The following is a 6,162-nucleotide window of genomic DNA, read 5'->3' as shown; positions in this document are numbered from 1 at the left end:
AGAGAGAGAGAGAGAGAGATTCTCGAGAGAATCGCGCGGCCGGACCGCGACATTCTACTTCCAACGTGAATCTATTTTCTTCCTGTGCAGAAAAATGCAAAACCACACGATCGGGAAACGCGAAGATTGGAAAATCTGAATATCTAACAAATTGCGGATTTTGTAAGCCGAAATAATTGAATCCCCATTTTAAATGAGTTGATTAATTTATATATAGAATGATTAATACAAGTGAAATATCTATCTTCCACGTATTTTTTAGATTTAAACTTTTTTTAAAGTATCAATTTACGTTTATCATTAAAATTTTTTTATTTTATCATTTTACAAAAATTCAAATAAGTCATAATTTAAGCAGTGAGTGGAAATATTTTCAGTAAAATTTCTCGCCCATTAGATGGACCATATCCTCTAAAGTAAGCTCCGATCCACTAATGGCAAATTTAACTTGGTTCAATGGCTATGTACGATACTCCCGATGGATGCCGCATTAGATTTGCACTTGAGTTTCGTAGCTTCAAAGACTCTCTTGACTTTCTCAAAAGTTTTTGGACATCACACAAATGGCTATCCGATAGAAATTCTTTTCTCACGATTCGGTCAACTTTCTGACTTGCTCTACCTTTAAATTCGTAAACCTAGAGAACTCCTGAATTGGTTAAGGAAGCTCTCGAGTTTTTTATTAAATATAACCCAGAATTTTAGAGTAGATATATAAAAAAGTTGGGAAGATTTGAAAACAATAGTAGATAATAGAAATTTCTTTTTCTATTTTCTTGACTTTTCAGCTTTTATCTTATTTAAAGAAGAAAAGATAGAAGATTTCAGAAAATTGTTGACAATTTACCCGGCAGATTTTTAGAAGATGATTTTCTGAATTTCCAGAATTTCTCGACCAGCCAAGCGATTAGATCGCGATCGAGCAATATCGTGCGCAAGGATGGTTGCGAGTACTCCAACTTACCGAGTATAATACATGTCAAAGTTCTCTCAAACCGGTTGCACCTGCAGTTCAGTATACGAGCACAAGCCTGAACTAGGCGGCAACTTGCCGCTAACTTGCCGGCAAAGTGCGTGATCCAGAGCTGGCGCTAAACTATGAGAAGGAAACGAGCTTACCCGCTTACTTACACACCTCAGAAACGACGTAGTCGTTCTGCCAACCATTTTTGCGTCCACAATCGAATTTCGGTTCTTGGCTGCATTTCAGTTCCTTGATGTAAAATGTAACAGATGATAACATGATAAAATTATATGTACAGAGAGAAAAATAAACTAATAGCAACCATAAAGGTGACTATGCAAGTTTTATATATAAATTTTTCTCTCCGTATGCAATCATATTTTTATTCTATTTGCAATCTGGGTCTTTTTTATTCAGCACAAGTTTTTTACTATTCTAGGCTTTCAAAAAAATATGGAAAAATTCAAGGTTACTTTTCAACATCTCTGTTACATTATAGTCTTTTAACTCAAATGTTAAAAATTTTATTCAATCAAAATTGAAATTTAAGCAAAAATGAAGAAAAATTTGAAGTTTATCAAAAAGACATAACTTAACAATAAAGAATTCTTTTTATAGTATTTTTTCGCAATATAGTATTTTTTGGAACATCCTGATATACATATTAATATAATAATACATATGTATGTTTCATTGAAACTATTTTTATTATTTTATTGTATATATACACTTGAAATGTTAGTTGCACTGTTTCTACCATTATCTTTGAAAATTCTTGCTACACAAAGGGAATGTAATCGGGAATGAACGATTTGAATCATGTGATAAGACTACTTGTGCTGGAAGACTGCACTTAACCCATTTCCCTTTCTGCTTCAATCATCTCCTAACTTATTACTTTTCATTGCTGTCTTCAAAGACGCTCTGCGAATTGCGTCGTATTACAGGAATAGGCTGCTGCTTCGCAGATTGCTTGAAATTGTCGTATATGCCGGCGTTGCATTTAAAAAACTTAAAGTTTTTACCTTTCATGGAAGTTAGTATTAAAAGTAAAGAATACTACTGAAAGTATTAAAGCTATGCAGTTTCTTGAACGAAAGCGATCAGGTGAGTATTTGAAGTATCGACTTTCAATATTTCGTATTTCCTTTAACCTTTGGTTTCTTCGATGTGTTTCTTTCAAAGAATTTTCTGATCAAATCGTTAGAATGTCATATTTTCGAAACGCTAAATTTTTTTTTAAATAAAAAAATTTTTAAGCTCAACATTTTTTAAATAAAATGTACTTATTTTTATTTATTTATAAGTATTCTTTTGTCCATAAATGATAAATATTAAATTATTATCATTGATAAAATAAAATTGGGAGGCTTTAAATTGATGATGAAAATGACAAAATGACTTCACAAAAAGATAATCGTAGCGCAATTTTTTAGAGAAGCATTTAAAATTTTAAAAACTTTCCAACTTTTTTTCTCTACGTTGTGCATCTTGTTCCACAAGTGGTGCCATTTCCAAGTCGATTATATAATATTGACAAAAGTCTTTGACTTTGAAATCACATACAGCAAAAAAGTTACTTTCTTTACTTGAGACTTTGCTTTTAAAAGTTTTAAACCTTTTTAACATTTTCTGTTATCAGTTTAAAATGATAGAAAATGTTAAAAATAAGATTTATGCATTAATGTTTATTATTAATGTAATTAAAGAGTGTATACATATTTAAGGTATATAAGATATCGATTTTAAATTTTAAATTTTTATAATTTTACAATAATATATTATGCATGTGTTATTTTCAGTCGCACGTACAAAAAGCTGACGATTTGTGTGTGGAATATTTCAAACAGTCCACATAAATTTGGCATATGAGTAGATTTTTCACATGCCGAGCTACACTTAAATTTCTAATGAGTAATTAATAGATTTTTTATTAGCAATATCTTAATAAATAATATTGCATGATCTGCCTTTCGACGAAATTTTCTTTCTCTGGGCTACCAATTAGATAAGGTCCATATTTGATATGATATGGAGACATGTTCAAAAATTCTGATCTGCTTGATACGTGTATCACATATATATGTATATAATATATGCATAATATAATATATGTTACACACACACACACACACACATAATTTATAATATATATAGTAAGTGTACAAAAGTATTCGTATTTCGGAAAATTTTTTATGAAACAAACTTTACTTATAGGAAATAAACATTAATTAGATTTTATGCAATAAATGCATTTTGTTCTAACATAAACAAATGAGCTTTGTGTATTTGTGATTTTAGAAGCTAAATTTCTCGACTGTACGAATACTTTTTGGCATAATTTTGAAATATACAGTCTATTTTATTCCTTATGAACAAATTATTAATTATCGAGCAAGAAATGACCATTAATTAGACTTTGAATCGAATTTCGAGTCGAAATCATCGTATCGGTTCGATATCAATTCAATGAGTTCATTATTTATTCTGGATAATTTAATTTTCAAAAATAAAATTTTTTAGAAAATATTTTCTCTGTACGAATACTACTGTATGCATTTACTGTAAATTTATTATTATTTAAATTTAGCTCTAATCATATCTCCGCACCACTTTGACCACTTTACACATGTGAAAATTTTACTTCACCCTGCATGCACATATAGGAATTTATTATCTCAATATTTGCGAAAACAATAACGATGCAGAGCAAATACAAGGCTTTGAAAATTTCTCGAATTTCTCACAATTCTATCGAAATTGCCGAATCTGAAATTTTCTGCATTCTTCAGCTTTTCACGTGCATTATCTATTCCAAAATTTCTCGCAATTCGCTGGTCAACGATTTTCGACGAAGTGGACAGCCGAAAGATAAAATTCGCACAAATTGCACGTTTTATCCAATCGTTCCACATCTTGATCTTGGCGAGCAGAAGGGAGAAATGGAGGAAAGGGGTGAGCGGTCTAAATGAGTTTCCCCGGAAACGCGTTGAATCGATTAAACACGACGCGGGCGGTCGGTTGATTGAAATATTGAGTAAAAGCTGGCGCCGAGACTCCCGCACCTGAGGCCGCGTTCCGCGTTGCGGAGAGCACTCGTTACGAAGAAGAATCGTTACGAGGAAGTGTTAAACTATTGCTTAATAGCCGGCGGGTTTTGGCGCGCTTCCGGCCGCCAAGCCGTTTACATAACAGCCGTATTTACGTACAACATGGCCCGATAAAAACAAAAACGTTGTCGAGACCGCGCGTTCCGCCGGTACTTTTATGATGGTGCGGATTAATAATGCGGCGCCGCAGCATGGTGAATTTCTCAACTTTTACCGCTTTGCTCTTTAACCACTCTAGTTCGCGCGTTTTATGCCGCTCAAATAAGAATTGATGGCGTAGGTAGCGCCGATGATATTAACTCTTGCATCCCATATTTTCGTGGAAAGAGGAATGAGAGGAAGAGAACTTTATTCACTCGTAATTATACAAAGTTCATTGTTCGATTGTTTGAAACGAATGCGAACAGATAATTTGTTTATATCTTAATTCGCACGAAAACCGTCATGGTTAAATATTAAAACTAATTACCGTTCTAATATTTAATACTGAGAAACAACTTGATACAGAACTTTATCTTAATAAATATTCAAGATTTGTTTAATCATTTAAGAGAAAGCAGATAACTATGTCTTAATCTCCATGAGAATTTTCATGTCTGATTAGTGCTCCAATATTGCTACTGACAATGAGAAATACAACAATTAATATTTTTACTAACTACTCTCAAAAAACATCTGTTTCTCCGATTTTTATGGACTTTATATAGATATGTTGTAGAGCATAAAAAAATATTAGAATCCATGTACTTTTATGTGGTTATTTTAAGATTTAATCGAAACAACCCCTCGAAGGAAATGGACTTTTTTATTTCCAACACTTTTTGGATAAATATGATGTTTTTTGTTGAGAGTATAAAATGTCACAATTTTTGTATAAAACAGTTTTTCATAGTTTTTTTGAAGATATTTGCTGAAAATGAAAATAAATTCGTTGATTTCGAGAGGTTGTTTTAATCCCTATATCTTGAGAGCAGATAAAAAATATGAATCTAATATTTTTTGATAACAATAACAATAACAAAGTTCATCAAAATCGATGAGTGATGACGATTTTCTTGACAAAAAAAGCAGTGATGGCAACAGCTAAAAGTAACAAACTATAAAAGTTTTATATGTAGATTGTTAATATATACAGGTTAATTAATTATTTTATAGCTATAATAACAATAAAATAATTTATTCCACTACGTACATTTATACTACATGTAAAAGATATATAATTATCATCTTTATATAGTTGTTAATTATTTTTTTCTCTAATCGTACGCTTTAATTATAATGATTGTCAATTAATAAATATCCAATCTTTATATTTCATGTACAATATATACATTCAGAAAAATATCTGATTGAATTAATTAGATTCTGTGCTGGAATCAGAAATTTCTGGTTAAATCTATTAAAATTCTTCTTGAGATAATCGGAATTCAGATTGGTATAATCAGAATCTTCTGATTCCATTTTCAACAAGACATTTTTCTCATTGTAAAGAATGAGAGCACGCATAATGTGTTCACAGGAGCGGAGGATCAGAAAAATCCTCTCTTTTGCCTTTTCAACGTAAAGATTTAGTGGGAACAGAAAGTTATCACTCTGTTCTTTCTTTATCATTATTTTACCAATGCATATATCTCATATTTGTGTTTCGAGCCACATCTCGCAGCGTTTCCGGTTCCGAGCGGAAAGCGGGAAGAAAAGCAAGAAAGAGAGGGAATCGCGGGTGGTAAGTGGGAGAGGTGGGAGTAGAGGATTGGGAGCCGCGGAAAGCGATATTGATTTTGCAGCAACAAACTGGCGGCGGCCGCATTTCATAGCCTACCAGACGTAGCCAGAGCCAGACGCATGTTCGACGTGGTTACTGGCGAGCTTACCGTTAAAAAGCTCGCGAGCCTCGCCGGGAGTCTCTCAGCGAGAGACCTGATAAGCCACGCCCTTACGACCGCAGACCTTATCACTTCCAAGGTTAGGCTTTATCGAAGTTTACAGGTCGGCGGATACACGCTGGCGGAATCTTCCGAACGATTGCAAGTTACGCCGGCTTTTACGTCGCATCTCCGCGCAGGATCATCCCTCTCCTCTCTCTCTCTC

General features: G+C 33.0%; 1 protein-coding gene across 1 annotated transcript in view; it reads left to right on the top strand.

Moving 5' to 3' along the window:
* The window catches only part of LOC105621605, a 117,884-nt gene that overhangs the window by 29,897 nt on the left and 81,825 nt on the right, over positions 1 to 6,162 (top strand). The gene's annotated exons all lie outside the window — the stretch shown is intronic.

Source organism: Atta cephalotes (assembly GCF_000143395.1).
Source record: "Atta cephalotes unplaced genomic scaffold scaffold00035, whole genome shotgun sequence".
Lineage (NCBI taxonomy): Eukaryota > Metazoa > Arthropoda > Insecta > Hymenoptera > Formicidae > Atta > Atta cephalotes.
This window is presented reverse-complemented; position numbering and strand designations above follow the sequence as displayed.